This window comes from Ambystoma mexicanum, chromosome 6p (assembly GCF_040938575.1).
Source record: "Ambystoma mexicanum isolate Mex_15411 chromosome 6p, UKY_AmexF1_1, whole genome shotgun sequence".
Taxonomy (NCBI): domain Eukaryota; kingdom Metazoa; phylum Chordata; class Amphibia; order Caudata; family Ambystomatidae; genus Ambystoma; species Ambystoma mexicanum.
The window spans coordinates 585139921-585159401 of record NC_090935.1 but is presented as its reverse complement, the minus strand read 5'-3'; the positions used below and the strand labels follow the sequence as shown (position 1 = coordinate 585159401).

Below are 19481 nucleotides of genomic sequence, written 5' to 3'. Positions count from 1 at the left end.
CGGGTATAGCATTGCCTGTTGGACTGGCACTGAGAAATCGGGGAAGAGTTGGATCACTTGAGACCCCAGTCGAAGCTCCTTCTGGTAGCTTAATATTTTGGCAATTATCGGCCTGAAGAAGTCACCAGGGTTTTGTTTTTGGGCTAGTGCTCTGTTTGCACTTTCGACTGTGAATAACAGTGACAGTTGCAGGCCACCAAGCAACTCCTTGAACAGTGATTTGACTGCCCGTTCCATGTTGCTTGTGAGGGCATCTTCCGGGACCCCCACAATTCTCACGTTGTTCCTCTGACATACGGATTCTAGATCCTCACACTTGGCTTTGACATACCTCATGTCTTTAGTCAGGGCGCTCACCGCCGACTGGAGGACATGTACTGTATCTTCTGTTGCCCCGATGTGCTCCTCCGCCTCGTTAATCTGGTGTACCTCGTTGGCAAGCTGCGCCCTGATACTAGTGACATTCAGTGGGATGTTTTCTAATTTTTAATGCATTGCCGCAAATCCTTTAGTCGTGGTATCAAGCATCTGTTGTCATTCCGAGGGTGCAGTTCGCATTTTCTGCTCAGGAGCGGCCGCACCCGAGTGGATGTTTCCACTTCTCTGCGGGGTGAAGATTTAGTGTACTTGATCATAGTGCCTGTTTTTAATCGTCGGCAGCTATAACTGGTCTTTGCCAGATTTTCGTGCCTCACAGTAGAACTATTCGGCCAAGCAGCCATCTTGCTTTGCTGCTCTGCAGCACCCCTGAATTTCCATGTTTTTGACAGATATATTAAATGTCTGTCTGAGGTGTGAGATCGGAAGCATGCTTTCCCCATGTATCTTGGGATTGCATTCTATTTTATGCTTTTTCGGATGATGTACGGACCAAGATCTGATAGCGGACCTGTCCATGCCAAAGTCTCCACCAACAGGTCCACTAGGTGCTGTGATGAATCCTTGAATGTCGTCACTGATTCCGAAGGGGGAGACCCCTTCCCATGAGACCAGGCAGGTGAGGCTGCTACCCGAAAGTCTCCCTGGGGGTGCTACTCAGCGAGAGGATCTCATGGAAGGTGAGACCCCCTTTGGGACCAAGTATGACCACATCAGGAGAGCGCAATATTTCAACCAATCCTATGACCATAGATGCCCCCTTCCCACAGTTAACCCACTTCTCAGTCACCTCATTCCTCTTCTCTCCTACCTTCATACTCTATGTACTTTGAGAAAGCAGTTCATGTAGAAAATACTGAGACGAGGAAAATTCCTAGGGAGTTTCCACACCCACACCTTTAATACTGAGACGAGGAGGAGCTACGGAGCAATACCGAGTTACCATTGAAACCCCTTTTACCAGTCTAGAAGTTCAGAGACATTGATTGGAAGAAACAGAATAAAAACCAAAGGAGGACTTGACAGAACATCAAGACCTCCCTGGAGGAGCCGCAAGAACCAGGAGGAACCAGACATGCAGATGGGTGCTGCCCGGGATGCCAAGAAGAGGAGAGACTACTGAGGGTAGTCCAGGACACCAGGACCACACAACCCTTTAGAGAACTAGACCGATGGGTGCCCCAGAGACCCGGGTAGCGTGGGCGCTGGAAGCCACGATAACCCAGAACGGAGAAGGACTGAGGAGCCGGCACAGAGCAGGGGAAGCACTGAGAAGGCGCCCAAGTCCCACGAACAAGCCCAGCAACCGCCACCGAGCTGACAACCATGCAGCCTACAGAAAGAGGTATGCTGTAAGTCGGGAAGGTGGTGGAGACTCAAGCAAGTTGAGGCATAGTTTGGAAAGCAGTGTCTGGGACCCAAATACAAGTAAAGGGAAGAAAAAAGTAAACAAAGCTGTATTACAGCTTGACAGGAGTGTGAACCAAGCCTTGGGAAGGCCAAACTAAGGTTGAATTTGTGAGTCTGGGACTTGCACCAAAATAAACAGAACTGAGACTTGTTAAACAGTTCTTACAGTGCTTGGAAGGTTAGTGAAGCAAGCCTGTACCACCCACCACAGCCCGGCAAGCCTCCAGGCCATTATTCTTTGTTGTAGGGCCTGGTGAAAGGGAACCAGGTCTGCCCACCATGGTCAGGGACTCAATATTTATGTAATGAATTTATTTTTACATTTGTAAAGCGTCCTAAACCTGCAGGCATCAAGGTGCTGTTACAACAAACAATTACTCAACATTAAATCTTTCAGAAAAAAAAACAAATTCGGGACACCGGGAGCCCATGGAGTCTATTTAAGCAAGCAGCCATATTTTAGTGATCCAGTATGATTGCTCCACTCTCATGGATGGTGGGAGACTGTTCCACTGTTTGGCTGCGATCAACGGGAAGCTCAAACCGCCAGGCTATTCTTCCTCGGCGCAGTACCTGCTGAGAAGGAACGAGGGCTGCCAACCAGGGTCTTGGACTCCAGCGAAATGTATTGTTGGCCCGAGAAGGACATGGCAAGGGACACATTCTCGCACCAACTGTTGAACAGGTTTGTAAGCCTGAGGAAGGCTGAGGCAGGGAGGCATTTCCCCAACAGAGATCACACAGGGAGAACTACAAAGCCAAGAACTGTCTTTTGTCCAGGGGAAGGGAGTCACCCTCTGAACAAAGAAGGCATCACTTTGATTTTAGTTAGCTTATAGTTTAAGGGACAGATATAAGCTTTTGGCACTGGACAGTGGGACTTTTACTTTGGATATTCTGACACTGGTTATTTCAGTTGATGCAGGGAAGCCCATCTTGGAGTTAGGGCAAGATGGGGTTTCCTTTTCCTTTTTATCTTCTAATAAAGGATTATATCCAAAACTATGAACCCTCTGTGTCAGAGTCTTACTTCTGCACCCTTACAAAGAGGGGCCATAAACCCCCAAGGCTGGGTTTTCGATTAGGAATTAACCAGAACTCACTTTGTCGATAGAAATCTCTCCATCAACAAATCGTAAAAGGATTTGTTGGGATAAGCTGAATATCAATTCCTTTTACAAGAAAAGTTTGAGGGCAGCCAAACCATTTATTTTTGAATGCCTAAGGGAAGAAAACATGCCAAAAGTTTGGATTGCTACATACAAATGAAAATCACAGAGAGGAAACAGGCTACCCTGTCCTTAATCACGTAGGCACGTGGACTATGGAACAACGCTGAACTGTGCCAATAATCAGTTCATGGGTCAGAGAAGTGCAAGAAAAAAATGGTTTAATATATTCTGCTACACATAATTCATAATAGCACAGATCACAGTACATGGTGCATCAACATACACTTACAAACGTAGTACATGCCTTGCATGTCGTTTCGTTAAAAACAGCTTAACCATTATGTCAAGCAGGTGAGGTTAGTAGGTGTGACAGATGTTAGCTAGGAGAGTGACAGATTACTCTCTTTGGTCGGTACATTATGTTTCTGGCGTCTTCGTAGCGTTGCATCAAATTCATTTATCCCAAGATGCCTTCATCAGGACAAAAAACATTCAACACGATGTTGGTGTAATACCTAGTTCCTAAGGAGCTTCTGGTTCATGCACTTCAACCAAAGAAACAAACTGTATTAAAAACTCTCAATTTTATATTAATGCCCAAATAAATCCATAGTTGCCCAGTGACCTATTTCATCGGCATGTATGGGCCAGGTCGCATTGTACAAAACAAATTGTCACAGGACCAAGTGGTATGGCCATCACTCATCACCTATAAAATCAATCAGAACACAGCACTGTTGATTGCATGCTTCTGGCAGATATGTAAAACGTTCAAATATTGAAGGCATGTGCATTTTACTTTCTCTGTGGTAAATGGGAGAGCCTAACGCTACATATTGCAGTAGGACTATCTGGCGTTTATATACACCCTCGAAATTCTGATGTTTTGTCTAAATCAATTTTCTTGCCAATTAGCATTTATGAAAACATCAGAATTTCGAGGGTGTATATAAACACCAGATAGTTTTTACAGCTCTCGCCATGCTTGATTGCATTACACAACCGAAGTGCCTAAATGAGCTGCGACAACTGGCCTTCCGCAATACATAACGTGAGGCTCTCCCATTTACCACAGAGCAGAACATTCATGGCCTCCTCTCCCTAAAACACTGATTTACACGACTAAGAAGCAGTACTGAGATCACCTCCTGATGGGATTGTATCCTAGAAGAAAAACGCCATTTACAAGGTAAAATACACATGCCTTCAATATTTGAACGTTCTACTTAACATATCGGCCACAAGTATGCACTAGACAGTGCTGTATTTTGATTGATTTATAGGTGGTGAGCGACCCCATATCACTTGGTCCTGTGGCCAAAAGAATGTGTATAATGCGACCTGCCCCACACACGCTGAAGAAATAGGTCAGTGGGCAACTCTGGAATTATATGGGAATTCATATAAAATTAAGACAAAGAGGTCAGAGTTTTTGGTTCAGTTAGTTTCTTTGGTTATATTCCCCAAATCTGAAGAGTCTTAGGAACTAAGGATTACACTGACAATGCGTTAAATGGTTTTTGTCCTGATGAAGGCATCTTGGGATAAATGAATTTGATTGATACAACGCTACGAAGATGCCAGAAACATAATGTGCCGACTAAAGAGAGTAATCTGTCACTCTCCTAGCTAACATCTGTCACACCTACTAACCTCACCTGCTTGACATAATGGTTAAGCTGTTTTTAGGGAAACGACATGCAGTGCATGTACTATGTTTCTAAGTGTATGTTGATGCACCATGTACTGTGATCTGTGCTATTATGAATTATGTGTAGCAGAATCTATGAAACCATTTTTTCTTACACTTCTCTGACCCATGAACTGATTATTGGTACAGTTCAGCGTTGTTCCATAGTCCACGTACCTACGTGATTAAGGGCGGGGAAGCCTGTTTCCTCTTTGTGTTTTTCATATATATCTCTCCCTCTCGACACAGGCCCCCACCCCATAAACAAAAAATAGGGAAGCACGCAGAGTTTGTCTGTCTTGCTGCATGCAAAGACCTATCTAGGACCAGCACCAAAATGGTGACAAAAAAGGTGATTCAGAAACAAGAACAATGGGGTAAGGGCTGGTTTGACAGTAAACGTAAAGTAGCATGGAAAGCTCTCTGAGATGCACTTGAAACCAGCATAGGGATTGGTGGTGGGTTGTTGGAAAAAGAAATGAGTACAAAAGGGTTTGTACTATGCACAAATAAGTATAAGAACATGTTGCATGGGAGGCATTTGAGGATCTGCAAATTAAGGATTTGATGGCTTTTTGGTGAATGGTGGCAAAAGCCACCAACCCTACTGTTAATTACCCTGTAGAGCCTTGTTGTAGGTTTTGTACTTTGTGTTACATATTTTCAAAAGAAAGACCAAAACTGAGATTCAAGTTCAACTAAATGGCCCAAAGGGTCATTTGGGTATAGTAATTATTTGTTTGGGTGTCTTGAAGGCAGTTAAAGCCCATAAACCCACAAGTCAGCAAAACCAGATTTTATAACCTTTGACCTGTTCAAAATCAAATATATTTGCAATTGGTAATAGCTGTGTAATCCATGAAGCATGGCGCAGAGCAAATCTCATCCCTATCTACAAGAAGGGAGATCAGTCGCTACCAAAATTGTACAGCCTGATTTCACTTTCGGATGGCTACTCAACGATTTTGGAAAGCGTAATATGAGGTAACAGAAAAACCAGAGGGTGTTTGACAATCTAGTCCCTGGCGATCCTGTACTCACGTTGCCAGGGAAAGACCATTACTTTTGGATCGCGAGCCTGGGGGTGGACAAGCGAGGGAGTACCACCTAGGTAGGGGGTCCTCGGGGAAAAGCACCTGATGGTGAGACATGGTATCCCCTTTCTATCAAAACCCATCTAACCCCTATCCCTGCTCATTTTATGGGAATCTACAACTCCCATAATTCCTACCCACTTCACATTGACAACATTACTGAGCCGAGTAAGATGAGGAATGAGGCCAAGAAGATTACCCCTACTGGCTTGCATTGGCTCTGCCCCTTTAATAAGAACAGGCTGGGTCAGGCATGTAATCCTAACTATGCACACCTGCCACTTGTTAACACTCCCCTTCAGGATATAAGGTGGCGCACACAGGCACACTGAGCGAGGCTGGGTACGAGAAGGAGCAGCTCTTTCGGGAGCGATGCGAACCAGGTTATGGAAGTTGTAAGGCCAAGGGGCTCATCAGCGAGTGCGAAGAGAGAGTCGGGCAAGAATTCCACACTTTCAGAAGCTGTAAGCGTTGCAAGATGGAGACCGAGTGAGCGGAAGGGCAAAACCTTCAAGATGCTACAAAGCGGCCCGCTAACCTCCCGGGTGAACGACTGAGTTGAGGAGGAGACGTTGATTACAGCCTTGACTGCTGCGTGAACGGCGATGAAGATAGAAGCCCGATTAAAGCGACCAGTGAAATATCGAAGGCAACAAAAGTCTGGTATGTGTTAAAAGCAAAAGTTGTGAAAAGGTCAATTGCTGAATTGAGAAAAAGATATACAAAGTAACGGAGTGGTCCTGTGAGGGGGAATCATAGATTCAAAAGTCTGAAATGTTCTGAATTGAGGGAAATTAAAAGCGGGAACCGAAGGCAAGAAACCGTGATCCAAATTAAAGTTGAATAACTGAAAAGCATAGTATGTGAAATCGGAATATGCCAAGAGAGCAAAGTATATGAAAGAGGCCCAAAGCAAAGAGAAGAAACTACAAGTACCAAGAGGCATTGGTGTTACGAAATAAGGAAGATTGTTGAATTGTTTAAAGGAGAGGTCGAAGTGGTCATGCAGAGGTCTACGTAAAATCCTTAGACAGTAAAAAGATATAAAGATAAAACGTGAGCAAGGGAACACCCACAAAGAGAAAGACAGACTTCAGCTCAGCGGAGGGAAGCCTGTGCTGAACTGTGATGTAGTGAAAGTTAAGTGTGAAGGAGAGTGGGGAATGGAACCCCCACTTAGAGAAAGACAGGCTCTACCTTGGCAGAGGCAAGACTGTACTGAATTGTGGTAAAGTAAAAGTCAAGAGAATAACTGTATATTTATGACAAGGCAAACAAGCCTAAGGAACTGATTGAACTGCCAAAAAGCTTGAAGCCCAAGCCTGAACTGTTAAATTGTACCAGTAAGCCAGAGTGTGCAAGACTCATAGAACTGTGCTATCCACCTTTTTAAAGAAACTCTCGAGACCCTGTGCTGTTGAACGTGGGGAAGGGAACTGTTACCCAAGCCATTCTGACATTTCTTTTAAGACACTATTTTTCCTTTTGTATTCCCTTAACACATTTATTTAAGAAGGAGGGCAAGGTTCATTTTTTTAGTATAGGCCTTTTTATTTTGACTAGACGGACTTGGACTTGTGGGTTATTTGTTTAATGGTCAGGACTTCTCCCATTCTAGAGTTAGGGCCAGTTAGGAATTCTACCAACACAACTAAGATATCAAAATAAAGGTTTTCTTAACGTGCATCTATTGTGTTTGCATCTACTATTGATACCATGCCTTCCTTACATAACCTAGTGTACTGGGTGAAGTCTGCTAACATGATGGTGGATACGCAGCTGGGGTTCAGGGAAGGACTGGGAACAATAAATCAGGCTCTAAATGTCATGCTATTGACCTCTAAATATATGACTCCAAAGGAAGGAAGCTTGCGATTTGGTGGGCAGGGAACAGCTTTAGTCATTTATTTTAGATATGGGAAGCTTAATACAGAGTGTGCAGTCAATCAGTCAGTCACAATGGAGGGAGACCTGCCACCTTGAATGCCCTCGAAACTATTTTAGAGCAGTCCCCGTCTGATATACCTCAGTTCGAAAGAAAGGGCCCTTAGTGCCCTGTGCCGACGATGTCGTGCTCTTAGTGTGCACACCCAAAGCTCTACAAAAACTGGTGGAGGATTATTCTGTGCTTAAGATGCGCAGTAAATTAAAAAGAACTCTTAAGCCAGTCAGCAGTATCAATAATTGGCAAGGCAAGGAACTTGTGGAAAGGATTCTTCGCGAATGGATCCTAGTTCGAGAAAGTGCACCAGTCTGATCATTTGGGAATTCCTCTCTCTTCCAACGGTCGTAGAAACAATCAAATTGAAAACCAAACTATTAAAATGTCCCAGGCCACAGCAGGGATTTTCTGCTTCGCAACAACTGTAAGAGTATAACCACCGACCGTGATTTTAAAAAGTTATATAATGCCAAGTGTAGCAAAATTGGTCTTTACAGGGCTAATATCTGGGGGTTGGAGTCAGTCCATAAACTGTAGATTGCTTTTGACATTACTGCAGAGCACCCCCACCTTCTCTGCACAGGATTAGTTTGGGATGGCTTTTATTGAGGACTATCAACATATAGCTCCAGATTTGATGTAGCTTGCGACAAGGGCCCACACAGAAGCTACTTGATGATATTCTTTCCTATTCTGGCACACTCAAAATTAGATAGAGCTAGTAGAGCTTGGTAAATCTTTGAACAGAGCCCATTTGGCAATAACTTCACCTCGGAAACTGGAGACCAGTCTTGAATGGTGCTTTGGCACTTCCCAACCTTCAAACCTGGTTTGGTTACATGTGGACTTGTGTAGCCTAGAATTCATCCAGAAATCGTATGCACAATTCATAACAGTAATAAATCCTATTCATAAAGGCTCATAATGGATATAGGCAGTGTCTTTCTATGAATGGTTAGTATTTACTGTTAATAGGGTTATTTTTTAGCAATCTCATTATTAATAAACTTGTATTATTGTCTAGTGACTGACTGCAAGCAGTTATATGTGAATAACATCACTTACAAGTGAGGAGAAATAGACTGCATTGACAGTATTAAAACCGGGTGGGTTCTGGATTTTCCCGGTAACCTTTTTTGATGTGGATCGGTTACACAGCAGCCTGTGGTTGAGAGCATAGGTAGGTTAGGCTATACCCTGTAAAATTTCCTTAGGGGTAGTTTAGCTGGTAGAGGTTTTTTCAATAGACCTTATTAGGAGAAGACCGTGTGCACACAATCAATATGTCAGAAGAGAGGGCTATCTCATTTCTGAACAATACATAGAACTACTCAAAAGGAAGAAGAGAATTTAAGAACTGTACTAAGTGAATTGGGTGAGATCACACAATCTAAAAAAGACTGGTCTGTTCAGAATTACATGGGACATTACCGCAGAATACGTAAGCGCAAAGGTTCTACCACAAGGTTTGATCGTGAGACATCAACCAAAGCTTGTTTTTAGACTGCAAAGAATTTCTGGTAATATGGAGCCAGGTGGCCGATAAAGGAGAGAGAGATTGGCTAGTCTTAATAACAGACAGTGAGAGATGTAGTAAAACAATGGGGTAAACAAGTAGGGAGCTAAGAAGGAGACATTAAGAAACTGGTACCCTTCATACAATACAAAAAAGTCTACGCGAATAACCAAGATATAACCGAAAGTAAGTAATACACGTTGCTAAAAAAAAAAAAAGAAGCTGAAGGAGGACTGGATTAATTTAAAGCATGAAAAGGCACTCCCATATAGCACAGATACCTATACACTAGAAGAAATGATACAAGAGGAAATAAAGAAAAATAGAATTAAGTACGTTTTAGGGGAACATCCTATAGCTTGGGTGACAGCAGTGAAAGTGGAGACAATGAGGCTAGTACCTCTGCAATGGTACAAGGAGATTATAGTACAGACAAAATTATGGGGCCGATTTAAACAAAGAGCCAACAGAAAACAATTGATACGTTCATCGGGGCGACAGTTTAGGTTGATGACAGGGAGGCTAACCAAGGTTCCGGATTCAAACGACAGGTGGTAGTAAACGTATCGAAGTGTAAACGGAGTGACAATGAATTGAAAGTTTTCAATTAAGGACTGGGCTTTGTAAACAATAAACTACTTGGCCTCTTTAGCTTCAGGATAGAAATTAATAGTCTGATGAGAAAAAAAGTTCAAACAATAATTTGCTATAAAATCACACAAATAGACAATATTTCAGGCCAACAAAAGGCATCAACTTTTTTACCTACAGGAGAGAGTCCTGAAGTACAAGTATTTGAAAATGGAGTAGTTAAGTGCATTAATGAATTTGAATCAAAACAACTAAACTATCACAGCAATCACTGCCCCAAACTACGGAAATGCACCAGGAACTAACAACCAATCTGCACCATAACAGGCTGATCCTACTCAAGGAGCCAGGCCTCTGCTCCAAAGCTAAACATGACCCCGTCCACCCCAACCTCAACTTCAACCACAGGCCCACCTTTCCAGCCAATACCCTACTCACGGCCCCAACTATGCAATCCTCGCACAGGCGTGGCACCCCCAGATCTCTTAAAACACAAAGGTACTCTGATGAGCCAAGCCCCAAAACACCCATGCAAGTCCCCTCCCCTAATGAGTATTTAACTCTTCCCATCCTGGGGGGGGGGGAAAACTGCTCGCCACTCCACCCGCACCCAACACCGCCCTTCAAACCAGACTACATGACCACACACCCCATCACCTAAACCCAATGTGAAGAATAACATTTCACTCAAGGGCGCCTTCATCAATGCCCGGCGCTCAGGCAAGAAACATCCACGACCTCCTCGAAGATCATGACCTTGATTTCTTGGCAGTCTCAGAAACCTGGCTGCACAGCAGGCCCTTCCCACTCGCTGGCCATTCCCCATTCCCTCTTGCTGGCCCTACGGCCACCCCTCCCTCTATTCCCCTCCACCCCCAACTACGCCATCCTCAAAGCTGAGAGTGTAGCAAGAACAGGTGGTAGCGTTGCCCTCATCAGCAAAACACCAGTAGCCTTTAGGGAGGTCCCTCAACCCCCTCCTTTCAGGCTACGAAATGCTCTTGACCAAGCTCCTGATCAACCCGCAAACTACCATCAATGTACTCATTATTTACTGCCAACCTTTCCAACATCTCCGCCCAGATCTCGGCATTCCTCTCCTCTTTTCATCCCTCAAACCAGCCACAAAATTCCTTATCTTAGGCAACATCAACTTAGGGTTCACCAATACCTCCGCCTCCAAAGCCAATGACCTCACTAAGGCCTTATCCGGTGTTAACTTCACCCAACTCATCCACTCCCCTACCCACTCTCCATAGGAACCAACCTGTATTGGGTCCATACACTCAACACCACTGTCTCAATCTCCTCCATCGCTCCAGTGCCCTGGTCTGACCATTCGGTCACTGATTTCTGCATCTCCTACACAAACCTACTGGCAGCCCGACTACCAGACTACCACCCACCCTCTCATGAAACACGCGTAGACTCACAGAAACCCGCCTTGCCCCTACTTTAACTTCACACCTCTCTAAAAATGCACCTGCCAGCGACAACCCACATGGCCAGGCCGCAATGATCCTTAAGGCCCTTTTGGAAACCTTGGACATACATGCGCCTCTCAAGCCTAGAATTTCCAAGCCCAACAATAAAACCAACCCTTGGTTCTCTGAAGCACTGTCAAAACTATGCAGATCTATGCGCGCCCTTTAATACACCTGGAAGAGTAATTCCACTCCAAGTAATCTTGAGGCTTTCCGTATTGCTTCTGAAACATTCAGAACAACGCTCATCCTCACCAAGGCCAACTCCTTCAACACTAGAATCTTGGAAGCTAGCTCCAGTCCCAAAGAGCTCTTTTCCATTCTCAAAGAACTTGAACACACCGCACCCATCCTTGTACTTACTTAGAATGACAAAGTTTGGTGCACCGCCATTCAAACTCCCCTGACCAACAAAATCAAACATCTGCAAGACAAAAACACTTAAAAAACAGCAACTCCTCTTAAAAAAACAAAATCTCCCACCTTGCATCGTCAACCTGCCTTTCACCCCAACACAATGCCCCCCACCCAGCCCAATTACAATTCTCAGCTATCTCCACAGATAACATCACCAACATACTCCAACACCTCAAGCCTTCCAACTGCAGAGGTGATGCCTGCCCTGCCCACGTCTTCAAACTCTGTGCTGCCACTCTGGCCCCAGCCCTAGCCGACTTTGTCAATGCATCATTCACATCCAATATCATTCCTACATTCCTCAAAACAGCATGTGTCTCCCACTCCTCTAAAAACCATCCCTCAACCCCACCATCCCCAACAACTACCGCTCAATCACCACCATGCACCTTCACCTCAGAACTCTTGACCGAGTGACTTACTCCGAAATCCAATACTTCCTTAAACATAACCACTTACTTGGGGCCAGCCAATTGGGTTTCAGACCCAAAGAGCACCGAAACAGCTGTCCTGGACCTAGAAATTCAACTTGACCTCACCCGTGACTCAGGCAATCTGGCCATACTGCTCCTACTTAACCCGTCAGCCGCATTTGACCTAGTCGACTATGACATCCTCTGCCAGCATCTCCTATCCAACTTTAACTTCTCCCAACAAACGGTCCTCTCGATCAAGTCATTCCTTAGCAAGCACACTTCCAAGATTTTCATAGGAGACCACTCTGAATACCCAAACCCTGCCCCCTGCGGCATTCCGCAACGATCTTGCATCTCACCAGCCCTCTACAACACCTAGAATAAACCCCTCTCTGATCACCTTGATGCACTGGGAATTCCCTACAGCAATTTTGCAGATGGTACGCAGGTCCTCCTACCAATTTCAGGGAATTATGCCCAGGATGTGAAATGATCAACCAGACTTCTAGTGTCATACAAAACTAGATGGCAACCCACAACCTCTGTCTTAACAACAAGAAGACAGAGTTTCATATTGTGGGCTCCGCCCACTGACTAAGCACCCTCTACCCTTCCTACTCCTTTCCCATCAACGGAACGACCATCCAAGTCTTCAAGCATGTGAAAACCATTGGTGTCGACGCATCTATGGCTTACACAGCCAAACTCATCTCATTAAGCAGGAAATTCATCTTGCCCACCAATTGCTTCACAAGCCATTATTGGCAGTAAGCTTGACTACTAACATCCTCTACTCCGGAACCACTTCCAAGGACCTGACAAAACTTCAGCTCTTACAAAACAAGGCACTAAGAGTAGCCCCTGGCCTAAAACGATCTGACCAGATCACAACAGCATATGGTCACTCAAGCTCACGGCCTCCCAATTAAAGCATGTGTAGACTTCAAAACACTGGTTCTTGCCCCTCGTTACCTCCACCTCAACGCCGCTTCCTACCTCATTCCCCACATTGGAGCAAACCCCTAGGCTAGACACCTCCGATCATCCTCCAGATGTGCCCTTCTCATCCCCAGATTCCAGTGCAAAAGAGCAGGGGGCTCCTACTTCTGTTGGACCGCACCCACCCTTTGGAATACTCTCCCGGACCACATCAGAAACGAACAGTCTCTCCTAACCTTCAAAAAAGCTCTAAAAACTTGGCTTTTCAACAAATATGCTTAAAACTGTATTTTCCCCTATGTACCTACGCGTTTACTGCCTGACCACTGTAGCAATCATCTACAAGCGCTGTGATACATCCGGGTCTGGGCGCTATAAAAATAAATTAAAGAAATAACATGGGGAGTAATCTCCAAGAGGTGATGGCAGGTCCTTTTACTCCATTGAAACAATGACGTTCCTTGACAGTAATAAAATAAAATTACATCATGCAGTTGCACGTGGTAAAAACTAGACAAATTGTAGCAATATGGCACGAAACGTTTCAGACAAAACTAAAAGTTGTTGGGAACATGGTGTAATGACGTGCAAACAGAAAAAATAAACTCCTGCCAAAAGCAATAGTGCAGCCACCTCCAACGCAGAGCCATATAAGGAGACGGGTGTTCCTCTCAGCCAAGGAAACTAAAAAGGTGCGCAATTATACAATTGCGTCCAGTTAGTATAGCTCGTGCCGCACTAGGGGAACCAACTGACAGTGGAGTACCATTGCTGAAATGTTGGTGGTGGGGCCTGGGGGGTCATGACATCTACATGAAAGGGGCCCCTGCCAAATGAGTGGGACAAAATGGCGTGCCACAAAAGTTTGGGGGACAAATATGTATTACTTTTTCCACAAATGAGTTTATATAATATAGTGAGGTATAGAGGAAAAATACAGATGCAGTCTCTTTGATGGAGCTTTGTTTGTCGGCAACCACGTTTGCAGCTTCAAAAGTAAAGGTATAGAGCACGATGCAGGAAGGGAAACGGAAGGCCTGCAGTGGATAGTATTGCGCCTTGTGCGCCGTCAATGTAAGGTGCATGCAAACAGAAAGGGTCTTTAATTCACTGCACACAAAATAAGAATTCAACATGCATTGCTTCCGCTTATCAGGATTCGTTAAAGGAAATGATACACTACCTATAGTAGAAGGCAGAAAAACAAAACAAAAATCCGGCAAGGTAGCCGTCTCTTATTTGACTGCGGGACCCTCTTTCGTGAGGTTAGTCGATCACACATGTGTGTAAGATTCAATGAATGCAGTTTCATCACATATTAATTTTGTTAAAAGAAACATGCACACACACGTATATAAAATTGGGATGAGAACAGCATAGTTAGCAGCCATAACGAGGAGTTGAACTGAAAGTTACCCAATTGTGGGTTCATACGAATACTGATGCTTAAGGGTCAAAAAAGTGAAAGGGGTGCACAGCAGAACCAAGGGAAAATGGTTCTGTATATTTAAGTGGTGCCATTTAAATTGTGAGAAAGAGTAAGGGCTGGGAATTTGATTCACTAACTTATTCAGTCTATTGCCGCATAGAATTTCTGATTTTTAGATGTGTATGACTGCTCTATAGTTGCTTCATAAATAGAACACATTACCATTATACTTGTTCGTCCAATTTCTGGATGACCTCTACACCACATAAGTAATAGTAATACATTCCATTTATGAAGGCGCAGCATGGCTATAGGCAGGGTGGGTTTATGAATGGTTGCGATTGTTAACCTGTTCATTTTTGAGTAATGTAGTAATAATTAATAAACTTGCATCCTTGTCTTTTGCTTGTTTTACTGCAAGTAGTTATATGTGAATAATGGCACTTCTTACCAGTGGGGAGAAATGGATTGACTGTATTAAAAACAGATCGTTCTACTCAGTTTGTTCCGGTAACCCTTTTTGATGTGGATCGGTTACGATTTCACCTTTTCCCTCTGAACTGAAGTTGGGAATTGAGTCCGGAGCCTGCCCCTTTTTCTCAATAAATGTTGAAACCACTGGGTCATTTTCTATCGTCATATACCACGATTCGTAAAAGAAAAGTTACACCAGTTTTAAAATCTAGTTTGATCAATTGAGGCCGCGGTGGTCTACTGTTTATCATTGCGAGATGAATGTATAATCTGGGCACTTAGCCCTTATTTGGCAGGCACTTCAACCTATGCAATTGTTCATCTGTGATCTTGAGGATACCTGCATTGCATGAAATATCTTGCTAACATTTTTAATCAAAGGGTTGTATCTCCATAATGTTTTATTCCTGAAGAAAACTCAACTATTGTTTCAGTATTGATTGAGTCTTATGATCAACACCAAGGGTCAGTTTTATGATGGTCTTCCTTGTTTTTTGCTGCACAATTAGCAAGAGAGCTGGAGCCCATTTTTCTTCTCCGACCTGTGCTGTGCAGAACAGATCTAGTATCTTGGAACTATGCATCCGATGAGTTTAATTTGTGGTCATGATATTTTGTTAAGCTTTGTCTGGATCTGTGTCTTTCTGCTGAAGTTATTGTGCTGGTTGTAGAGTACCGTCCAACACGTCGTCCAAAGCCACGTTTACATCAAGGACAGCAAGTGGACACTAATCGAACGGTACAAAGCTTGGTTCAAAGCAAACCGCAAGGCGCTCTTCGCAAACCATCACCAGCAGAGGTATCACACTACTTTCAGAGGCACACTGGCGGTTGGTGTGACCATCAAAAGCATTAAAGCTGTAGGAAACTCGCTTCCTAGCAACCGCAATCTTCCTAGAGCACAGAAAATCTTATTAACTGTGAATGCTGGACCGCTTCTAGGATTTGCAAGGCACCGTGCGGCGAAAAATATGCATATGCATTGACACCACAGAAAATAAAATGACGTCACAGGGAGGGATTCGAATGTAAAAACTGAAGTTATCATTGGAAGTTAAGTTACAACAAGTTGCCACCGAGTATACCAAGAGACAAAAACTTTGTTATGGGCAATGTACAAATGCTCATTTTATATGTTAAAACGTTTTTATATTGGGCCCATCAACACTGGAGTGACCTTACCGTACTAAAGCTTGTGCAGAAAGATAGTGGTGTATTGTGGCCACGCCCAGGCACGCTCACAGAGTCCATCACACAACCACGTGCCGAGTACTTCACAAAATCACTGTCATAGAAACTGCCCTAACAGAATATTGCTCAGCATCACTGGCGTGTTACTCACTTTCCAATCAATATTAATTTGCTGCACTACCAAGGCATATACATGCACCTACCTCACTACCACAAGCATACTCCCTAACCTTATCCGCCTTCTAACTTTGCATTTGTCTGTTATTATCAAGCCTACACCACTTATCTCATTTGTGACAAGGTCAGTCAGCCGATTCCCATCAAGAGGAGATGGGGATACCCTCTTAGTCTAGGTTGGCAAGCCTACCAGAGTGGAAGCCAGAGCCAGTCCTACCCTAGAGCAATAAGGTGGCAGTTGGGAGTGGCCCAATATCTGTCCCTTCAATGTCGTGCCAGTGTGCTTGCATACATTGCCACTGTCATTCTTCCCATACCTTCCTCATATGATGCGGGCCAGTCTTTCCAGAAAAATGCATATCCCAGCATGGCCCACAAGATACAGAATCACTGCTAGACGAACTGAAGCTACCCAGAGTGACAGGGGATGTGTGAACTGCAAACGGCAAAGTATTGGAGAGGCCGTCGCCTGAAGCAGAGGCTCAGGGACTAATGGAGCAGCACATACTCGGAAAGCTCTAACAGCATCATGCTTACCCCAGCGGCAGAACAGTTTCTCAGTCAGATCAGTGAACCGACAGGTCTACGAGGCCCTCACACAAACAAACCTGGATGCTGTAGCTCACCATCACGAGCCACCATTGCAAAACCCTGGTGAATCTGCATATGCAAAAGGGGCGAGGGCTTAGACCCACCTTTTTGTTTTTTGAGGTTTGTACCACCACCTGGGAGGGGAGAACAGTGAAAGATTGGCCCGGGGAACGAGTGGGGAGAAATATCCCATGGGAACAACGAAGGCAGTATAAAGGGAGACAAGAAGTTGTGCTTTGTTCAGGAGGAATCAGAAGAGGCAGAGGTGGACCAAGAGACCAGACAGAGGAAGGACAGTGCAGATGAGCCTGGAGGAGGAGGAGGATTAAAGGGGTGGTATGCAAGGTGAGGTATTGGTTGATGGGAAGACGTGGTACTGGAAGTGAATGTGTGCGTGAGTGGAGTGGTAATAAGTGAATGAGAAGGGGAGTGGTGAAGTGAAAGACAAATGAATTTAAGAGGGTGACAGTAGTAGAGGTGTGTAGAGGGGAGGTAATAGTGGTGTGGAAGGAAGAGAGTAGTAGTGGTGTAGAGAGAGGAGAGTAGTGGTTGTGAGAAAGATCGAAGGTTAGACGGAAGCAGGGACAGTAGAGTGAGGGGAAGGTGAGAAGGTGGGTGGCCTGGAGAATAGAAGGATAAGAGGGAAAGTGGTAGAGCGATTCAGAAGAGAAATATCAGGGTGTGAAAGGAACAGCAAGGGTGAAAACCTAGGCGGCTTAAAGGCACAGACCTAAAGTCATTCCTGTGGGCAACCACCAGTAAGGATTGTTCCACGAGGAAGCATACGTAGAAAATGTATTAGCCCTTAGGCCATAACCAGAAGTTAGATACTAGTACCAGTCTTGGATTGAGGGCCGCCTCCGTCAGAGTGGGGCTGTCCTTTCCTAGGCAGAAATTGAGGGGCAGCCATTAGAGCCATTACTGGATTGAAAACAAAAACCCTTTAACTATCTCTCAGAGTTGGTGTGTTATTGAGGCCATCTGTGACACATTCAACTATTTCTTTCCACATTTCATTTCTTGTACAGACCATGGGCTCACTCGTCCCAGATGGGGGCACTATCCAGACAAGTTCCGGGACTGTAAAACGACTGTAGTCCCTCTCTCTTGACAGGATTTGTATCACCTCTACAACCGCCCCGCAAAGTAGGGATTGTGGTAGGTACAGAGGTAGAGAAAAGCAGATTCCCATCATAGAGCATTAAAGAGTCAACAAATCCCTGCAGTAGGGCTAGCAGCTCCCACACATATACACATGACTGATTTAAGAATGTCATAAAATGTATAGAGGGACTTCTGTTAAACCACCTACCAAAACATTCCTTATCAAAACATGCACAATATATTGTATGACAATATCCTGCAATATACATAGATGCCTCGTAGATACATTAAACACATGTATGTTCATGAAAATATTCTCAATAAAGAACACTCAATGAATGCTCTCACACTCTCCTGCAAAGTTAATATATTTTTATTTGAAGAAAAAAGTAATACAAAAATCATAGCAATTATCAACACAATATAATAATGGTTATTCATGAAAACAATTCTATCATTGTCTAGCCTATATCCCTACGTATAACGAATCAAATCAAAAAGGTTCCATAAAGGCAAGTTGAATGCCAATTGGCTCTCACTAAAATACCTCGTGCATATTAAAGACCCCTCAATTGAATGGTCTATTCTATTACCTTTTCTCTTTCTCAGTGTGATATTAAAACAGGTAAAACCCAATTCCCATACTCACTACACCTCTGTGACAATACAGAGCTGAAAGCTGAGCTGACAGCCTGAATCTAGAGGGAGGCTCGAGTTGTACAATCCCCCTAAAAAAAACACAACAAATCCTCAAAATATCAAATCCAATTGCAAAAACACCTAATAAACCATCATGCTCTCTAGTGGATGTTACAAAAGTCTTAAGAGATTCTGTGTCAATTGGATTGACCATGATGCAGGCATAAGCCAAATCGATAGAAAATAGTTCAATGGGTTTGAGCGGCTGTAGTTAATTGCTTGGTGCTTCCATACATAGCCCAGTGAAAAAGGAACGTTATGAAAAATCAAACAGGAGAAGCCTTTGGAGCCTCTGGCATGAAAAGTAAAATTTAGTGCTGCAAAAATCCAGGACAGAAAAAGGAAAAATGAGAGCCCTTCTCCACAAACCAGAATGGAGACAGCTATCCAACTTGCTTGGGTCCTGAACTCAGCTCCACCCCAACAGCACAGAGTGATGATCTCGAACAGCACACCCTTAACTCCTCCCAGAAGCTCTCTTTATGTAACCTCTGGATATCAAAACATATTCCCAGAGAACTCGCTTACATATTCTGAAGGAATAGCAAAACATATTCCACTGATTTACAAAACATTCCAGAGAATATATTTATCATATTCCGAAGGAACATGTTCCACAAGCTTCACTCCACAAGACTTAAGGCCTCCTAGATAACCAGACCTTGCCCAAAAGTCACATGAAGACTACATCCAGCAGCATGCAGTTTATCTGAACATTATTGATTATTTACAGGAACATAGGAGACGATTTGCATAAACAAAACAAC

The 19481-nt window shown here is 44.0% G+C and overlaps 1 protein-coding gene across 1 annotated transcript in view; it reads right to left on the bottom strand.

Moving 5' to 3' along the window:
* The window catches only part of DMGDH (dimethylglycine dehydrogenase), an 834031-nt gene that overhangs the window by 480282 nt on the left and 334268 nt on the right, over positions 1–19481 (bottom strand). The gene's annotated exons all lie outside the window — the stretch shown is intronic.